The 21597-nt window shown below is 34.3% G+C and overlaps 1 protein-coding gene across 2 annotated transcripts in view; it reads left to right on the forward strand.

Annotated features, from left to right (window-relative positions):
* The window catches only part of Lingo2 (leucine rich repeat and Ig domain containing 2), a 1212628-nt gene that overhangs the window by 869243 nt on the left and 321788 nt on the right, over window positions 1-21597 (forward strand). For both annotated transcript variants that reach the window (XM_076935173.1, XM_076935174.1), the window contains one exon: window positions 8739-8901. The gene's annotated coding sequence lies outside the window, so the exon portion shown is untranslated. The remainder of the gene's footprint in view (window positions 1-8738; window positions 8902-21597) is intronic.

Below are 21597 nucleotides of genomic sequence, written 5' to 3' on the forward strand. Positions count from 1 at the left end.
GGAAACCAGATTGATTAGAATAAAAAGCACCAAGAATCACAAATGATGCCAAACCCAGATGCCTCAATACAATCACAAAACAAAGTCAATAAGACCCAAGGTAGTATATCTTCACCAGAAGCCAAAAACTTACTACAGTAGACCCTAAGACAGGTACAATATAATTAAAGCCCAAGACAAGGATTTCAAAACACCTATTATAAATATGGTGAAGAACCTTAAAAGAAAATGTAAATAAATTTTGTAATAAAACAAACCATAGAAATGAAATAAGAAAAATAGTTCAAGTCACAAAAATAGAAATGGAATCACTAAGAAGACCCAACCTGAGGTAAAACTGGAAATGAAAAGCTCATGAGGTTAAAAAAAAAAAAAAAAAAGATAACTCAGTCAAAAAAAGTTATTTCTAAAACAATATCCAGACACGATGTCTTAGTTAGGCTATTACTGGTATGAAGGGACACCATGACCACAGCAACTCTTATAAAGAAAAACATTTAATTTGCACTGGCTTAGAGTCTCCGATGTTCAGTCCATTATCAAAATGGCAAGAAGCATGGCAGTTTACAAGCAGACATGGTGTGGAAGAAGGTGAGAATTCTACATCTTGATCTGCAGGCATCAAGGACACATCGTCCTACTGAGTGTGAATTGAGCATATGTGAGAATTCAAAGCCTTCCTCCTCAGTGGCACACTTTCTCCAACAAGGTCGTAACTACTCCAAACAATGCCACACCTTCTAACAGTGCTACTCACAAGCATTCAAACACATAAATCTATGGAAGCCATCCCTAGTCAAACCAATACATATAATATATTCAAGAAATCTCAGACACTGTGAAAAGACCACATCTACAAATAATAGAAATGGAGGAAAGAATTGCTACTCCAGCTTGTTTCTTGGGACCATTTGCTTGGAAGATTGTTTTCCAACCTTTTACTCTGAGGTAGTGTCTGTCCTTTCCACAGAGGTGCGTTTCCTGAATGCAGCAAAATGTTGGGTCTTGTTTACGTATCCAAGGAAAAAACCTGTTATTTTTGTTATTGGCAGTGGAGATATGTTTGTGTAGCTACCTTCTTTTACGATTTTTGGAAGATTACTTTCCTGCTTTTTCTAGGTTGTAGTTTCCCTCCTTGTGATGGAGTTTTCCACCAATTATCCTTTGAAGTGTTGGGTTTGTGTTGAGATACTGTGTAAATTTGGATTTGTCATGGAATATTTTGGTTTCTCCATCAATAATGATTGACAGTTTTGCTGGGTATAGTAGTCTGGGCTGACATTTATGTTCCTTTAGGGTCTGTATGATATTGGTCCAGGATCTTCTGGCTTTTATGGTCTCTGGTGAGAAGTCTTGTGTAATTCTTATAGGTCTGCCTTTATGTTACTTTGCCTTTTTCCCTTACTGCTTTTAGTACTTTTTCTTTGTTTTGTACATTTGATGTTTTGACTATTATGTGGCGGGAAGTATTTCTTTTCTGGTCTAAACTATTTGGAGTTCTGTAGGCTTCTTGTATATTTATGGACATCTCTTTCTTTAGGTTAGGGGTTGAAAACATATAGCTATTGACCTTAAGAGAAAAGATTTGAGTGGATGGTCGTCAGCTGACATTCATCCTAAAGCCAGGTTCAGAACTAAATGTATTAGTTAGAATAGATGACAGAGGAGCTGGTTAGTCAACAAAAGGATGGACTGGGTATTAGGACTATCCTGTACCTCACTGGTACAAATTGGCATAATTATGCTTAATTGTATTTTGAGAGAAAAGTTTCATTTTAACACGAAGGGTGATGTGTAGGAGGAGCTAAGATAGGAGCAGTACTGAGAGGAAGAAAAGGAGTAAGAAGAGGAGAAGAAGAAGGAGAGGAGAAGCTAGGTGATGAAAGAGAGAAAGAGGGGGGAGACAGGGAGGCAGATATTCATGTATCTTCACCAGTCAGAGATAGTTGTTATATCTAGGTTGGTCAGTGGGTTACACCTCTGATTGAACAATTCCAAACTTATAAAGCCTAGGATTAACATTATTTTAAAAAAAGTATAAATGCAAAAAGGAAAAGGGGGCGTGGGATAGGGGTTTCCTAAGGGGGGTTGGGGGGGAATGGGGATAGGGGATGCCATCTGAAATGTAAATAAAATATCTAATAAATAAAAACAAAACAAAAAAAACCAAACAAACAAACAAAAAAAGAAATGGAGGAAAGAAAAGAAACAAAGGCACAATATTTACTTCTAATAAAGTCATGAAAAAAGATCTCTAACTTAAAGAAGCAAGTGACTCTCAGGGAAAAAGAATCGAATAGAACAACAAATAAACTGGAATAGAAAAGAAATTCCTCATGACATGTAATGACTAAGCATTAACTGTACAGAAAAAAAGAATATTAAAATTTACTAATGACCAATTAACATATAAAGGCAGATCTCTTAGAAGAACACCTGATTTTCAGTCTTCTCGGTGTTTTAGAGACTCTAAAAGCCATAAGGGCCTGGACAGGTATACCACAAAATCTTGAGACTACAGTTTCCAGCCCAGACTACTATACCCAGCAAAACTTACAATCAAAATAGATGGCAAAAGAAAAATATTTCACAACAAGCCAAATTTAAGCAGTATCTAACTATAAACCTAGCCCTATAGATAGTGATAAAAGAAAAAAAATCAGTTTACAAACTTAACCACACACAAGAAAATACATGTAATAAATAATTCCAGACCAAGAATGTAAAAGAAGGGAGAACCCACCATAACAATAAAATAACAGGAATCAATAAATATTACACAATAATAATGCACAATATCAATGCTCTCAATTCCCCAATAAAAAGACATAAACTAACATGTGAATTTTAAAACAAAACCTATCCTTTTAGAATATTCAAGAAATACATGTTAACATCAATAAAAGGCTTCAGTTCAGAATTTAAAAAAAAAAATGGAGAAAGATATTCCCAGACAATGGACTCAAGAAGCAAGGCAGTATAGCTATTATAACATCTGTCAAAATAGACTTCAAACCAAGACTAATCAGAAAAGATAGGGAAAGATACTACATACTTATCAAAAAAAACTACCAAGAGAATATTACAATTCTAAACATCTATTCATCTTCATAAAAGATGCACTACTATTGTGAAAATCACTTATTAACCTTCACATAATGAAATTGGGTGCCTTTAATATCCCATCCTTACCAATAAACAGGTTATCCAGATGAAAAATAAACAGAGAATTGTGGGAAATAAATGGTTTCATAAATCAAATGGACCTAACAAATATTTATAGAGCATTTCACCCAAATACAAAAGAGTATACCTTCTTCTCAGCAGCTCATGAAACATTCTCCAAAATTGACCACATATTCAAGCACAAAGTATGTCTGAACAGATACAATAAAATCAAAATAACACCCCGAATTCAATTTGACCACCACAAATTAAAGATGAATATCAATAACAACTGCAGCAAAAGAATTTTTTGTGATGTCATGGAAACTAAACAACTAATTACTGGATGAAAATCAGATCAAGAGAGAAATGACAAAAGACACTGAAGGCTTTCTAGAATTGAATGGAGATGAAAACACAATGTACTCAAACTTAAGAAAACAATGAAGACTGTTCTAAGAAACCACTTCATAGCAATGAGTGTTTACATTTAAATGGATAGATAGATAGATAGATAGATTGATACATAGATAGATACATAGATAGATAGATACATACAAACATACGTACATACATACATACATACATACATACATAGATACATGGATACATAGATACATAGATTCATAGATAAACAGACATACAGATAGATAAATTGATTGGTGCGCTGGTCAGATGGCTCAGTCTTTATCTTTAACAGTCTTTAACCCAGAGGTCCTGAGTTCAATTCCCAGAAACCACATAGTGGCTCAAGACCCCACCAAATTGGAAGTCCCAAAAGAAATAGGTAAATTTTTTGAAATAAATTTTCTACCAAAGTTAAATCAATATCAGATAAAAACGTAAAAAAAAAACCAATAACCTCTGGTGAAATAGAAGCACTAATTAAATGTCTCTATACCAAAAATGCCCAGAGACAGATAAATTTAATGAAGTATTCTCCCAAATTTTCAGAGAAAAAAAATGGCTCTAATATTTCACAAAATTATGCCACAAAAGCAGAGACAAAAGGAACATTGCCTAATTCCTTTTACAAAGCCACAATTACTCTGATACCTAAACAACATAAAAACCCAACAAAGAAAGAGAATTCCAGACCAATTTCTCCTAAGACATAGATGCAAATGTTCTAAAAAATATTTGCAATATAAATACAAGAACACATAAAAAGATCATCCACCATGATTGAGTAGGCTTCATCTCACAGATGAGTGAACATATATAAATCAACAAGTATGATCCACCATATAAACATACTAAAAGACAAAAAACAGATAGTCATGGTATAAGGTGCAGAAAGGTCTTTGACAAAACCCAACACTGTCATGATAAACACGTGGAAGAGACTAGGGATATAGGGTACTTAACTCAAAATAATAAGATTTACAGCAAGCCCACAGCCAACACCAACCAAAAGAAAATCAAACTATTTCCTCTAAAATCAGGAAGAAGACAAGAATGTCCAGTCTCTCCATATAGTACTTGAAGTCATAGATGGAACAAATAAGACAACTGAAGGGGATTGACGAGATACTAAAAGAAAAAGAAGTCAATGTATCTTTATTTGCAGATGATACAGATGTATATAACCCTAAGATACAGAATCAAACCATAAAAACATCTTATATACAAATGATAAGCCAACTGAGAAAGAAATCAAGGAAACAATATTTTTATAATAGCCTCAAAAATACTGTAGGATAATTATAACTAATGTAATATTGAAGTAAAAAAAAATCAAAGAAGATATAAGAAGATGGTATGATGTCTTCTGTGCATGGTTGGTGGGGGTTACTATAATGAAAGTCACTCTACCAAAGTAACTACAGATTCCATGGAATCCCCATCCAAATTCCAACACAATTCTTCACAGATCTTACAAAGACAATTTTCATCTTCAAATTAAAACCCACAGCTAACAACACTGAATTAAAAGTACTATGGAAGAATCACCAACTCCAATCTCAATTGTACTACAGTGCTAGGATATTAAAAATAGGAAGGTATTGGCATAAAAACAGATACATTGATAAACTGAATCAAATTGAAGACGACACAAGTGTCAGCCCACACATCTTCAGACATCTGACATTTTATAAAGAAATCATAAATGCACACTGAAAAAAAATGAACATCTTCTAGATGGTGATGAACAAGCTAGACAGCTACATGTAAAAGGCTGCAAATAGATGCATACTTAACAGCATGCACAAAACTCAAATCCAAATGGATCAGTAACCTCAACATAAGGGCAGATACACGGAGTCTGACAGAAGAGAATGTGGGGAATAGCTTTTAACTCATTGTCAAGGGAAAAGACTTTCAGGACACTGATAACACAAGCACTAAGAAAACCTATTAAATGGGAGCTTCATGAAAGTTAAAATGCTCTGTATGGCAAAACACACACGTATGTGTGTGTGTGTGTGTATGTATTTATGTATGAATGTATGTATGTATGTGTTTATGCATATATCATGTATTTATATAGAGAAGCAGGCCACAGAATGGGAAGTTATTTTTACCAAGAACACACCAATAGAGCACTAATACCTAAAGTATAAAAGGAACTAAAAATAGCTGCACATAAAAAAACCCAAATATTCCAATTATAAAAGGCCCATATCTCTAAATAAAGACTCTCCAAAAATAAAAACAAGTATCTGGGTGCTTATATGTGGATGTTAGCTTTTAGGTATAGAGTAAGGTTTTAACTGCAAAGGAAGGATCTCCTGAAAAAGAGAAAATAAAATATATAGTTATGGATGGACTAGGAGATGGGACTAGAGAAAATAGGACAAGATAATTGGAGAGTAGGGAAGAGAAAGGCAACATGACTGACACACCTACAAGCTCACGGAGACCATGGCAGCCTACACATGACCTACCATGTTTGGAGGCAGTTGGGATTCCAGCACTGATTAGAGAGGTGGGCACAAGCTCCCATTTCAAATACAAACTATCTGCAATTAATAACCTCTTGCAAAGGGAAAACAAGTTTTCTCCAATGGAGTCTCATTGGGTTTAGAAACCACATGTGGGGACAGGCCTAATGCCCAACAGGAGATGCCCAGCACAAAACTAACTCACTGCTATTTATGGCGGGGGGTATTTTGTTTCATAGTGCTTTGTCTGTGCATTTTTTAACTTTACAGGTCTGTTGCTTATCTACTATGCTTTTCCATTTTGTGTTTTTATGAGGTTTCTATGTGTGCAAATGAGTGTGTCTCTCCATCTGTATGTAGTTTTTGTGCTTTGACTTTGAGGTTTTTTTTTTTTCTGTTTGTATGTTTTGTTCTATTCTGGTTTGTATGTTTTTATTTTATATTTATATGCCTGTTGTTTTTTTTAAGAGAAAGAAACAAAGGGTGTCAACTTGTGTGGGTGGGGAAGTGGTGAATCTGTTGGAGGAGTTACCAGAAAGAAACCTGTGAACAGAATATACTTGATCAAAAACTATTTTCAATTGAAAATAGAATAAACAAATAATATTAAATAAACCAAAACCCAATAGTTGATGAGAAGAAACTACAAAGAACATTCCCTACTAAGAATTGATTAATATCCCTTCTGTTTGATGAACGAAATAAATTAACTTTAAAAGCATATTGTTAATGTTTTAATTTACTCATTTATAACAAGAGGCAGTGCCTACATGTTAGGCTTGGTACTAAATCACAGATGGCTACTTCCAAAGCAGGTATCACTCAGAAATTTCTCATTTCTAAGCCATTTTTAAAGCTTGACAATTATGCTTATAAATGCTTTCCTGTTATCTGTCTACGAATATACTATTTTTTTTCAATATCCTGCATGGCTCTCAAGAGACAAAATAAGGATGGCACTTATGAACATTGGTTTCTGTTACAAAAAAAAAAATGGATTTGATCATGTTATAAACATTCTGAAAACAGATAGGTGGAAATATTTGACACGAATAAAAATAATTTACAGCTATAATCTAACTAAGGTTAATAAGTACCAGAGCTTGGATTGACAGGCTTAAAATTTAAAGCTCTCTCTCTCTCTCTCTCTCTGTGTGTGTGTGTGTGTGTGTGTGTGTGTGTGTGTGTGTGTGCGTGCACGCGTGCGTGCTTGTGACTGAGATGGAGAGAGAGGCAGAGAAAAAGACAGAGAGAAAGAGAGAGGAGAAAGAAATAGAAAGAATTATTATTATCCATTATTATCCATAAACACAACTCTGCTTTTCAAGCAGATATTTTGAAATATTGTATTTTACTGACATATATGCTGGACTTCAGGTCCATGTTTTCTTACCATCCTTAGTGAAATGGAACAGTAGAATCTCTCACTGAAGAAATTTTGATGAAGTCTTCGTGTAACCTTCTGGGAATAGTTGAAACTCTATCTGAAGTTGCATGGGGATATATTATATTGTGACTTGTTAAATTCAGATTTTACACCAGTGTCCATGAACCTGTAGAACATAGTCATTCAAAGGAGTCTCCTCATGTACTTTGCAAGAAAATTATATATTACAAATTATATATGCATATATATTATATACATACAAATGTGTATATATAATGAATTACTATTTTGTATATTATGTATGTAGACACATGTGTATGTGGATAGAGGATAGAGAGATAGGTACATACATGCATACATACATACATACATACATACATACATACGTATGTTTGTTGTAGATTTTTATAAAGTATCTTTTCTTAAAGTTTGCTCTGGGAAGACTACCAAGCAGCCTTGTCTATCAGTACCTTCCTGCATTCCTACTGAACCCAGTTGTTTGTGTGGCAGGCGTCAGCACAGAAAAGGGTAGTGATTGTGCTAATGCATTTTCTCCATCAAATGAAGATGTCAGAAAGTTTGTCAGTTTCAACAACATATGTATTTAAATGTACTTTAACAATCAGACCATTAAATGTGTGATTGCTCACACACAGGGATCTGATTACTTTCTTAGGCCCTGGCTACCTCTTTCATTCTCTTTATTATTTGCAGTCTGTACCTTGCTATGGATAATAGGGACTGCTGAATTTATAATACTACTTTGCAGTTGGCACTCAAGGATGTTTCTCATGCATTTTGTTAAAGAGGTGACCTAATTTTTAATAGTAGAAATGTTGGCTTTGTGTGGAGTACTTGAGCTCATAAAGTACGCTATGCTTGGTCCATGCCATCATGTGACATCTGCTCTTGCTTCTGGTAAGTTTTCTCTGTGGCATCTCATGGACCTGAAAGTATGTGTAGAGTCGGAAAAATACTCTGAGTACTGAAGGTGCTCTGTTCCATGAAGGCTGAGATATATTTAATAATATGAATGAGTTTTAATAGTAATAATATTTGCTAATATTTGTAGCTTGAATAGATCAATGAAAGCATGGAGAGGAAGATGTGCGTGGCGGAACACTTACTGAAAAGCATGAAGTTCATCCTTCCAGCTTTGTGTGTTTTAACATCCTAAGTGGCATTTACAGTCCCTTCCACACGGCTTTATTATTCTCTTACTGAGAAGTGAAGGCTTCCTAGTCCTAGAACATGACTCACCATTTTTCAATTATAATGAAGAGAGGTCTTGTTTGTTGCAGGCATGTTTCAAGCAGTTGGCTGGTGGGACATTGAGAGATGCTGCTGCCTGTGACTTGGTGGAGTTATCATGATCAACAACTCAGTACAGATTTCACCCAGTGGCCATGAGCTTTGTCTGATAGATGCCAGCAGGGGTTGGATTTTTAAAAAGGAGCAAACCAGGTAAGGTGCAAGGGAGACATCTGCTCATTCATCACTTGGACCAAAGGCTTTGATATGCTTCTGGGAGGTACTGAATTATGTATAGCTTTGCGGTTGATTTTCTAAGTCCACTGAGGAGGTCATTGAAGAATGAGACTTCTTTGCTTCGCAATGTTTAGAGTAACAATTGAGACTTGTTTTCTCGCAAGGGAAGAGAGGAGATATTTTAAGGTATACATTAAGCAGGCCTGAGGATACTCTAAATTTTAATTTACTATAATTGTCAAAACTTGTAGGTGATAGAGTTCTTCTCCTCTATAAAAAGTTATTATGAACTCTAATGACATCGGCAATTGTACTTTTGAGCGTATAATAGGGAAAGTGTTGACTTGACATATTCACATTAAATATAACATAAATTTATGAATATGAGTTCATAGTATGTGATCTTATAAACATTCTTTATGCTTGCTTCAGTTCAGAAAATTATACCATTATTCTTGCTTTTATTTCTTTGACAGTATTTATTGTTCTGAATTCTATTCATATAGTATCTAAAACGATGTTGCACAGTCAGACTGGAATTGTTTAAAGAATATATAATATTCTTATTATGCATTCAAATTAGGTAAAATTTGAATGAGAATAATATATATTGTCATTCAAATTTTACCTAATTTTTTGTTTCACTCTGAAAATTTCTACTTAATACCCAAGATAAGAGTTTATATTTCTCATTGACTCTCTTTCACCCTAAAACACATTTTAATTGATCAACAGTTACCTTAGCAAGTCACTAGAAGTTATTTTCTCTGCCTTTATGACAGTCAGCACTTTTATTTAATGGATTGGAAAGCAAAGTTTTCTGTAGGCTGAAATATAAACAAAAAATCATGAGGACAAGTTTTTAATGTTGAAAACAATTGAGTAAGGTACTTGTGCCATACAACCATTTGAGTTCTTTGAAATTTTTGCATATAGCCCCTTTTAACTTTCTGAAAAAAGTAATGCCACTCATCCAATATAGCATATATTATACATGATATGTATATGCACAACACACACACATGTGTAATCACACACATACACACACACACACACACACAGAGAGAGAGAGAGAGAGAGAGAGAGAGAGCATTAAAACCTATGTGGATGGAAATTGGAGTTCATAATAACTAGCACATTATATGTTACATAATAATATTATAGTCTATATAATCATTTGAATGTTGATCCGGATATCCAAGGTGTCAGCAATCAATGAATTATAACAAGTTTAACAAGAATACTTTCCTAACCACTTATCAACATAATGCTACAGACCATGAATGCTAAAAGCAATCTCTTATAGACTCGAAACTTTACTAGAAACTATAAACTTGTAGCAGAAACCTGAATTTGACAGAATGAACTGACAGCATGTTTTCTTTTCAATGCTACGGTGTCATCCACATTTAGACGTTTTATGGATCTATAATAAATTTAAATGCTAGAATCATTACTGGAACAAAGATCAATCCAACTACATAACACACTCTCATTCCATCCTTATCACATTTTTCTGTTACACTCCAAAACACTGCTAATTTGGTCAGAACTTACAGTAATACTTGTGTCTGAAATTCTCAGGATTCTCGGGTTTTCAGGGTGTTTTTTAATGAATACAGAGGAATATTTATCATAATTGTGTTTATTTTAGTATATTCAACAAATCTGATTTCATATCAAAACTTCATTGTTGTAAAAGAGAGTACTGTAAAAAGGAATAAAATGGCCCGTTTTCAAAAGAAGTGCTCATGTGACAATCCAATTAGCCACTATCTTGTCACAAAGGTAGTGGTCCCTGTTATTTGTCAACTTTACTTTCATTCTGTAAGATATTTGTTTTCTGAGTTGCTTGAGTCATTGGTTTGGGGAAAAGGTGTGGTAATCAATATGAAGTGGTTTCCCTTTTCACCATCCTTTGAAGTAAATTTTGTTAGTTACAGCAGAGAGAGCACATTCTTCAGTAGTGTGTGAAAATATAGTTTGTAGGTACCCTCTAGAATACATTTTTGAGTTAATATGAACTATTTCATAATGAACAGGAATATATACATTGTTCTTTGTGAGTCACATTAATTTTCTAATTGTTTTATTTCTGTTATCTGGATTCAGTTGCCAGATTTTATTGTAACATAGCTTACTATTAAAAAAAAAAGCCAAGGTTTTCAAGTTCTATTTTTCAAAAGTTTATTTAAAATATTTGTGAAATTTTGCTTGATTGGTAAGCTTACAATCATGTTATTCTTTCTTCATGCTCTCTTGAAGGAAAGGTTTTTCTAGCTGAGAATTATAGGATCATATGTTTGAACATAGAAGCAATATTAAGCTGTAAAGAGGATATTAAAGGTGAGATTGTTTTCCAAAGCACTTCTAATAATAGTTTGTGCCATGTAACGGAATATGTAGTCTCCAAGGCAGTTCATAAAAAATATTTGGGTTCCCTCTATGTTCAGTGCTGCTATGCTCACAACCTGCAGAGAGTGAAGTGAGGCCTCGCCTCTGTATTTCTTCCATTCTGGGGCCTTGTGATATAAAATCTTGAATGTCACATAAAGCAGCTCCTCTATCATGTTAATTATCACACAAACTTAAATGTTTTCTGGTGCCATTAATTTGTGCTCTGAACATTTTTGGAATTTATAACCAATGTACAACAATATGTAGACAGGAACAAAATAATAAACTTCTCTTGCTTTCCATAAAAGAGTTTAATTCTATAAAACAACAGACCAACAAACCAAAATACACCAACATGAGAAAAGCTCAATTTTGATAGAATATGTTCAAACCATTCCTTATATGTTTACTTTCTTGATAAATTGAGATGGATTGTTAAGCCTAAAAGGTTAGTAAAAAGATTTTAAAATGAGAGAGTCGTGTTATCCACCCAACTGAAGAGTAAAGAGAATTTTAAGACATGACAAATAGATATGAGAGCACAATATTTTCATTATACAATCTGATAGACTCAACATGGTGCTAGAATGAACATCATGTTGGAAGAATAGGACACTTGATTTTCGGGCACAGGATGAGATGGAAGACTTGACATATGTAGTGGCTGAGCTGAAGGACTTTGTATGTACAGGTATATATAAATGAATGCCATTAGTATAACCCAACTTACAGTTTCAACTACATCCTGGCAGAGGGTAGAGTGGAGGTATGAGAGGTGTACATAGAGAGGTAAACATACAAAGAACGCTCAGATCCTTCCCTGCAGAAAATATGTATATAATAGCTGATTGAATCAGCATGGCAAGCAATATTCTTTGTCTACCAATGGCTCTCATATGCTGTCAAACGATAGCTAAACTATTGTCTTTCTGTGAAAATAGACTCCTACATCTCTACCTTCTAACGTGTTTAAAACTCGATTTAAAATTCTTCACACAAAAGGTGAGCTTTTGAATTTCTTGTTTTCCTCACACTTACAGGCAGAGCTACACAGAAGCACACAAACTCTTGAGTGTGTGCTTGGAATTTAACCTCAGATTTTCTTCTTGAAATTTATGCTTCAATTAAGACGGGGGCAGATGCTACCCACTTTACTTCTCCCATGACTCTTTTATCTCTCAGGCTTTATCCTTCCCTTCATTGTTTTATCATCGCATCAATCACTGTGTTTCATTCCTCGGGAGCCCAGCAAGCATGGCAGGCACATTTTTATGTCCAGAAAGCAAAGCAACTCTACTTAGCATGTACTGCTTACTTAAACCTAATTAAGTAATTCTGCTGAAACCATCACATCCTTCCTACCTCAATGAGCATTTGGTGAAAATAATAGGGAACACATGAAGACGTAGGGAAAGAAAAATAATAAAAGTGCTCAGCACAAGAAGGTCACTATATGTCTATGCTTTCTTCACATAATCCTCAATGAGCCAGGGCACATTACCACCTCCAGGAGAGGAACTTCATACCTTGCAACATCACTTTCACTGCAGTTATTTAATTGGAAATTACCATAGCTACACATCATTTCTCAAGTATACCAAAGTCTGGACATTTGTGTACCTATTTTTAGGTGCGTTCTCTGACAGTCTGTGCAAAACCTAGTAGACTTACTCTAAAAACAGTCAGGGAAATATTGATATTATTCTTTGAAATATAGGTTGTTAAGGGTAACAGCCTTTAACACTCTTCCTTAAGACCTAATTCTAGAGCCACATATATGTTCATTAGATGTATCCAGTGACTAAGGGAATGTTCAAAGCCTGTGTTTTTTGTCAATAGAGTGCATAGCTCTCTTTTGTAAATCAGAAGAATGGTTTACCTCCTCTCTGGAATTAAATGAAACACTCAAGGAATGTGCTTAGTGTTGTAAATGCTCACTGTTAGTTTTATTTTGTTGTTTTGATGTTTTGCTTTGCTTCACTTTGTTGTCATTATCATTCACTTTTAAGTTCTGGGCTATTTGAAGAAATTTTTGTTGAGTTATATAAACTTCCTATTGAAGACGGTGGCAGGTTTATAAATCATGGTTATGGTTATAGCCTTTAGAAGCATTCTGTTTAATGTCATATTATCATGCATATTATAATAATATTTCTGGGGGATTATAGTATCATTTTTGCATTCAAAGATTAAAATGTTTTTTGTTAGCAAATTACAGTGTTTAGAGTAAAAAGAAAAAAGCATACTGGAACTCTCTAAGCTAAATGTACAATTTTATGGCAGTAACAGTTTATTTGTCTGTTCACACAATTCTTTTATTCAGAAATGCTTGAGTCTGATCTCAATCAATCCAGATCTATAACTATGCCTTTAACCAATTTTATTTCATATAGAGGAGGAATATTATTAGATTTGAAATGAAAAGTTGTGATTAAAACTGCATTTATTATGGTCAAATAATACATTAAAAGTGGGTGTCATGATTAATTTCACATGTCAATTAAGAATGTACTAGGAGAACAATGCAGATAAATCAAAGATGATTGCCCGAGTAGCTGGCCAGAGCACTGTGGACTCTTGGTAGTATGCAGCTCCACACTTAATGGAAGCCACGTCCACATTCCCAAGGATATTATGGAGAAAACTATAGGTGAGACAATGGTATTGAGAGATGGAGAGAGAATTAACCAGAGCTGAATCAATGGACCTTCTAGAATAGGACAAAATGTGTCTGTGACAAACCAAGACTGGCTAGTCACTCATCTTCCCTTAGAAGCTTACTGTTAGCCTTCTCGTGGACAGAAGGAGCTGATATTACTGAAGAATTGGTCATACTTGTAAAAAAAAAAAAAAAAAAAGCATGATGTCGAATGGATTAAAATCCTAGCATCCATGCCAAGGGCTAACAGTCTAAGAAAATACATGCAAGAGGCTTTAGACTGAGGGATAGGAAGTCACTGAGTGAGAAAATTGAACATTTCATTAGAAAGGATTTATTTATCGAGGTTTAACAAGAAATTGTCATATGACAGCAGAAAATCTTTACAAAGTCTCTTCTGTAGAAATATGGAAGGGTCAATAACCGGACAGAATAAGTCATGTCACTTTCCATTAAATCTAACTTGGTAATGAAATAATAATGATAAATACCAAAAATTAAATATTAGTTCTGTATAAATCTATGCCTTGCAATGTAGGCACAGCTATAGCCCCATTTTAAATGAAGAAGCAGCAAAATAGAATAATACATTTCCAAGGCACACATAGCTATCATGTCAAGATTTTTCTCCCAAGATCTGTTCTTTACAAAAAAGCATATGACATTATCATATCATTTTGGTTTTCAGTTTTTAAACTAACAAACCAATTCTTTTTCCAGTATATATATGTTTATAGTTCACTTAATTGTGTGATACATTGATATGATTCTATGTAACTTGCTGTTCCTTGCTCGTCCGTGTATTTGCCTATGTGTGTGTGTGCATGTGCATATGTGCATGTGTGTTTATGGTGCTTTTCTTTGAATTGGAGAATATTTAGGAGGATAAATTTTTACTGCTGCTTTTGTGTGGCAGCTACAACGAATGCAATGCATTGTGATTCTCAACAAACGTTTCCCGAAGGTACTGTCAACAGTCACCTGTGCTTGTGTTGTGAGTTGGCCAGATACACTTTCTCTTCAGCTGCTGTCCCATAGTTGCCTCTCATCTTTCCTTCTCAGTTTTCTTCTCTCATTTCCTCTCTTCAACAGCTAAAGCATCTTATCTTTCCTCCACTGCCCTACTTGTAGACATACTACCATGTTTTGCTTTGGAATTTCCCTGTTTAGGTATTTGTCAACCATAATCTACAGCAATATATTTTTTCTTGAGATATGAAAGCTGTCAATAAACGTTCATATTTTCTTTCATATTCAAGAAAACTCAAGTCAATGCTGCCTACTCTCTCTACTGTTGGCCACAGATAAATAATCATTTTAAGTAGTCTGTGTATCCTTGAATTCACTACACAACCTAGGCTGACTTTGAACTTGTTTGAACCAATTCTACCTCAGCTTCATGCCTTTCACAAGCTTAATAATAAATTTTAATATTCAGGCTACATTTTACATGTACAGTTCATAATAATTCCAAAACCAAACCAGTTATATCAGCTGCCTCATGAGTACCATCAAAATATTTTACTGAGTATGATATTATGGATTCCAAGCCATAAACAACAGCTTCAGCTTCCTATTTTCTTCCAAATAGACATAAGACAATTTTTATCTTAAATATTAACTTTATTCTTAAGGATAGTATGATACCAATAACAATGTGAATAAATGTGATACAATCTAAGAAACATCAGTTGATTTGTGAATCAGTATAGAACATCATAGCTAAGCAGATTCTGGGAAGGTGTGGTCGTCGACTGGAACATCCATAAAATCTCTGTGAAGGTTGTTGGTCTACAGCTAGACCTTGACACAAGTATACTATATCATATGTATCATAAAGAAACTGTAGGATATCTTAGAGAGAATGTAGCTAGGACCAAGGTAGGAAAAAACTTGTCTGATGTAGGTGAGAAAAGCTGGATCCATTTGATTGTATGGGAAAATTTCCAAAGTCAGGCACAGAACAAGAGAAGATATTTGGGAGCAAGATTATGGAATTCAAGACTTGTCAGGATAAATATTCTGGATACAGATTTTGAAACTGTTCACTCAAGAACAATCAAAATTCTTGATGGTCATGAAATATGCAGGACACTGTGCCTCAGGAAACCTAAATCAAGTAAATTCAAGTAAACTTGAATTTTGAAAATTACTCATTTTTGTCATTTACCCAACAAATGGGTTGCCAAGGATAAATCCTTGAGAAAGGTAGCATCCATTTGAGCTGATTGTATGAATGAAGTTATAAAGGAGGAACTAACTGGATGAAGTTACGAGTCGCAGACTGTAGAGTGAAACCACATGGCTTAGCTGAGAAGCTGCAGATGTAGAACTCACAGATTTGTAACTATACTCTCTACTAAGTCACAACCTGTGAGTGTTTGACAGTTCTTATCATGAAATTGTGCCTACAGAGAGATGTCATGACAGACCTTGAATACTCCCCCTGCCAACAATAAGCCAGTCTTTCCTGCTGTTGCTCTTCTATAGCTTAGATGCTATCCCTCATGAAGTAAAGCAGAGGCTGGGTAATTCAGCATAACAGTACCACATACTTTATCAGTTCCTAGGAACCTTAAATACCCTAAATCTTATTATAGGTATTTTGGTGGAATTTCCTCAATACTACAGAATTAACCTGTAAAGAAGCAAAGTATCATGGCTCCTTATGAACGTACCTACCTGAGAACTTTGCTGTCTCACTCGCTGACTATTTTGTAATCAGTGTGGTTTTTTTTTCCCACTTTTAGTACCATGCCATAATTTGGAAAGCATTTTTATCACCTAGAATCATTTGATAGCTTTGTCCTTTAAACATAAATTCCTCTTTAGAAGATCATCCAGATACCAGGGTATGTGTCTTTTTTTTTTTTTTTTTTTTTTTTTTTTTTTTTTTTTTTGAGTTTTTCGAGACAGGGTTTCTCTGTGTAGCCTTGGCTGTCCTGGACTCACTTTGTAGACCAGGCTGGCCTCGAACTTAGAAATCTGCCTGCCTCTGCCTCCCAAGTGCTAGGATTAAAGGCGTGCGCCACCACCGCCCGGCCAGGGTATGTGTCTTAACACGGAAGAATTTCACCAAAATTAGTCACCAGAAAATAGTATAAGAGAATTTGGAAGGGAGGGAGGCTGGGACAGAGGGAAGAGGGAAGAGGAGAAAGAGAGAAAGAGCAGGAGAAGAAATTGACAGTATGGAAACTTTGTATGATGAAACTGTTTATCTCTTGGAGTTCATAAATTCCATGCATCTTTTAAAATTTTTTGCTTCTGTTATCGCACACTGTTTGTCTTCCCTGGTATAATATGAGGTCCTTGACTCCTCTTCTTTACCCACTGAAGCATGTCCACGACAACTGTTTCTCTCACTAGAAAGTGACTCCTCTAAGGCAGGCATAAGTTTCTATTCATCTTTGCTTTCCCGGGACATTTATATCTCAGTTTTGGCACATATAAATGAACATATGCCTTTTTCTTCTCAGTCATATAAGATTAACTCATATAATTCTTCATCAATTTTGATGACTTGAAATCAAATCCTGATCTTCTTGTTGTCTTTACTTAACTGAAATGCCATTATGGGATGTGTGAAAAGAACAGTGGGTTCTAGAAAGTCAAGTAATAAATAGTGGAGGCTGGAAAACATGATGAAGATGATCAGCATTGAAAACAAATTGTATCTCCCTCACTGAAAACACTGCAGAAGGTATTAAACAGCACTAAAATGTGGTTGTGTGAAAACTACACAAGTGGTGTGAGCAATTAAATTTGTTAGAGAAAACTGATAGAAACCTTGTCAGTTTAATTGAATTTGCTGGTTCCATATGGCTCAACCTAAGCTAGACTTTAAATATCAGTACATTTTAAAACATATATTAATTGAATTTAACATGCCCAATATCATGTGTGTGTCCACTCTAGAGGACTAGTTGAAAACCTTAAATAAAAAAAAAAAAAACATTTCAAAGTGAGTTATGTTTGTAAAAATATTTGCTGTCATCATCCCATCTCTAAATAATGTGTGTCTAAGATTCCAGTGTTCTTTCATGCCATTTGTCCTAAAGTGACAATTAAAGTAAGAACATTTATGAATAATACCACAGGCATCACATTAATAATTCAACACATTCAATTAGTTTCTGGCAGTTTGATTATATGTAAAATAGTTCATAGTGGAGGTTAAAATATATATCTCAGTATTGAGATATGCTTAATATGTGCAGGAAGCTGGGTTTACAACCCCACAGAACACATAGAGACAAATACAAACATACATACAGACAGACATACACACACACCACCACCACCACACCCCACACAATACATGAATAAATGTTTAAAATGCTGGGCATCATTCCTATTGAATTCATACTGCTTTTTACATCATTGAGAAAGTGAAAATTTATAAATTAAAAAATCTGAAGTCTGGAATGAATGACTCATGAAATCCTAGCAGCTTCCTACCCTAGTCTTGAATCTCTCCAGGATATAAATATTAAAATTTAGATGTGCAAGTGTGATATTACATAAGTAAATGGACCATATTTATTGTAATGTAGTGTTCAAGCTAACTGAATACTTTTATTTCAATAATAATGTGTGTTTCAAGATGTGAAGTTATAGCAAAATTATAACACACCTCTTTGGGAGAAATAGGTACTGTTTTTTTTTCTCCTTTTGATCTTTCATCAAACAGAATTCTTAATCATTACTTAGAGAATTCTAAGAATTCACCATTACTGTCCAGAAGAAAGCAATAAATTATAGTTTGATTTCATTTGTCCCAAATGAAACTAAATGATTTGATCACCATTCACTAATGAGTGATAGTTGTCTCATTCCTATGAGATATGACCTATTGTTATCTTTGTCAATATGATGCATCCTATACTGAAAGACTTATATGTTGCAAATGCCTGTTTTAAATTGTAGCTTTTAATTAATGAAAATAATTGCATTGAATATAATTCTATATGTCCAAGTATAATCACATTCCACACTGCCAAATCTATGTCTGATTGGCTTTGTAAAATTTAATCAAAATTCTGATTTGCAAGGAACAACAAGGTTGAATATTGAAGTTTTCCCAAAAATAGGATTATAAAGATCATTAGAAAATTCAGCTTGCCTTGACTACATGCAAGGTGTTCCCTCTTTGGAGATAGTTATAGATTCAGGAAAGAATTCTGTATTCAGAAGCTCAGAAGCCCAGAAACCAAAGTGTGAGTATATCAAAGTCATGAAGCAAAGTTAGCCACAAAGCAAAGATACTTAAGCCCATAATATATCAGATAAATGTAACTGTTGCTATATGAACACAGGATGCTATAACTCAATTAGAAACAAAAACTATTTGGACATCATTTTCTCCATACTAGCTACCATGAAAAGGTATTTTCCCCTCCTTACTAGACCTAATGGATTTTAAAGTCAAGCACTGATTTCATCTCACACTTAAATAGTGTCTGGAAAGTAGTAACATCAGTAATTATATAAATTAAAACATGCTTACTAGCACCTAGAAATCCCTTGGTTTGTATGTTGATGATTCAATTAATTAGTTGATAAGGGGTATGCAAATGAAATTTATTGCAGTAGAAATGTTTTGTCAATGGGCTATTGAATGGTTAAAGGACATGAATTTTTATACTTTAAGAACTGAGCATTTACATTTGAACAATATATTAAAACATAGAAAGTACTAATTTCCTTGCCAGGACTCTGGAACTGCATGCTTTATTAATTTGTAAAGATAAAGCTCTCTTCCTGCTAGCAGGATATGGCATCTGTAGTGTGCTTGGTTGTGAGGCAACATCATCCTGCGTTGTGCCTGTATCTGCTGTTACCTTTCCTCCTATTGGTCATACTACCATGTTCAGAGGACATTAAAACAAAGAGAACGGCTCATTTTTGGACTTCACTGTTTGGTTCAGATGTCTATACATTTAATGAAATTCATTAAAAAGGCTTTTAAAAAGGCTTCTGAGGATAGCTACACTAAAGATTGTATTGTTGCTATTTAGTGCTGGTAATGGTAAGTAAATAATTTGCAGGGTTGTTGTTATATAAGAAAATAAATGACAGTTTTTAGTATTACAACTTGAAGCAGCTTAGAGAGGCATCATTTTGTGATAGCTGAGAAACTACTGGAGAAACTTACATATTTTGCAGTTATGAGACAGAAAAGTCGCTATAGGAACCTGGGCTCTGCACTGACACATTGCATGCAATTCCTCTTCTTGCTTCATATAATTAAAATAACTCAGTTCTTTTAGAGTTATGTTTATAGCACCATCAAGAAAACAGCTAGCATACCATGTGTACTCAATATTAGAGATATACCTGACTAAATGGCATTGCCATGTATTCTTCACCCTGAGGTCACATTTTCAAATGTACTTCATCTACACTGAATCCAAAACACTAAAGAAGAGTGGAAAGGTCTTGCCAAAGCCACAATGAATTTGAAAGTAGCTGCATAGTAACATTCATGTGAAGATGGTATTCAGATGGTACAATGACCACATCAGGAGTTCCCTGAGTTTATTTATAAGAACCTAAATTAACAAACCTCTAACATTCTGAATGACTTTTCTGTGTTTCTTTTTACCTCATTTGTATTTATTGCAACCCTTAAATTATATTTTCAAATACATTGTGCTTTCTTCTTAGATTAAAAGTTATTTGTTGTTACTCACCCATTTTAGTGAGAGTATAGCCCAATCTGTATTGACATTTGAAACATGAGAAGATATGTTTGCCCATGAATAAATTAAAAATCTCCATACATCACAGTTACATTATCTTCAAATGTTCATTCTTTTTCTTTTATTCAGGTCTTCAAATGATTTAAATTACTATTTTTAACTCCACTAACTTTCCCTTTAAAATGATAAAATTTACTATTGTATATCACTGTGTGTTGCTTCTTCAGGTTTGATGTATTTGTTTCATAGTTTTGATAATTTACTATCAAGGGACAGAAACAATATAGAATCATATTTAAAAAGGTTAAATTATAAAGTAAAGGGAGTACCATGAGTGATGTGAAGAGACGAAATCTAAGATTAGGCCTAAGCCAATGCCTTCAGCAGCTCTTTGAGGAGAGCTTCCAGAGCATTGAAGTTTTGAAGAGCAAAGGAGGCTCTGAGGAGAATATAAGTCAAAGGACTAAAACCAGCAGGAAAAGCATGCCAAATGGATAGGATGAGCTGGCTGCTTTTGTTCTCACTATAGCTCTTGTTTACATCACTGTTGCAGATCAGAATTTAAGTAGGAAAGAAAGAATGTAAAGGATTGGGACTAAAGCTCAAGGGTATAGCACTGGCCCAATAGTTAAAAAACTCTAGTTCTACACTAGCATCTCATCTATTGTACATATATATCCCCATGCATAATGCACACACACACACACATATATATATATATGTATGTGTATATATATATATACACATACATATATATATATATATATTACAAACACACATACATATAATACATACTGATATGGGGAGAGATGATAGATAGATAGATAGATAGATAGATAGATAGATAGATAGATAGATAGATAGATAAATAGATAATAGATAGATAAATAGATAGACAATAAATAGATAAATAGA

This window comes from Arvicanthis niloticus, chromosome 5 (assembly GCF_011762505.2).
Source record: "Arvicanthis niloticus isolate mArvNil1 chromosome 5, mArvNil1.pat.X, whole genome shotgun sequence".
Lineage (NCBI taxonomy): Eukaryota > Metazoa > Chordata > Mammalia > Rodentia > Muridae > Arvicanthis > Arvicanthis niloticus.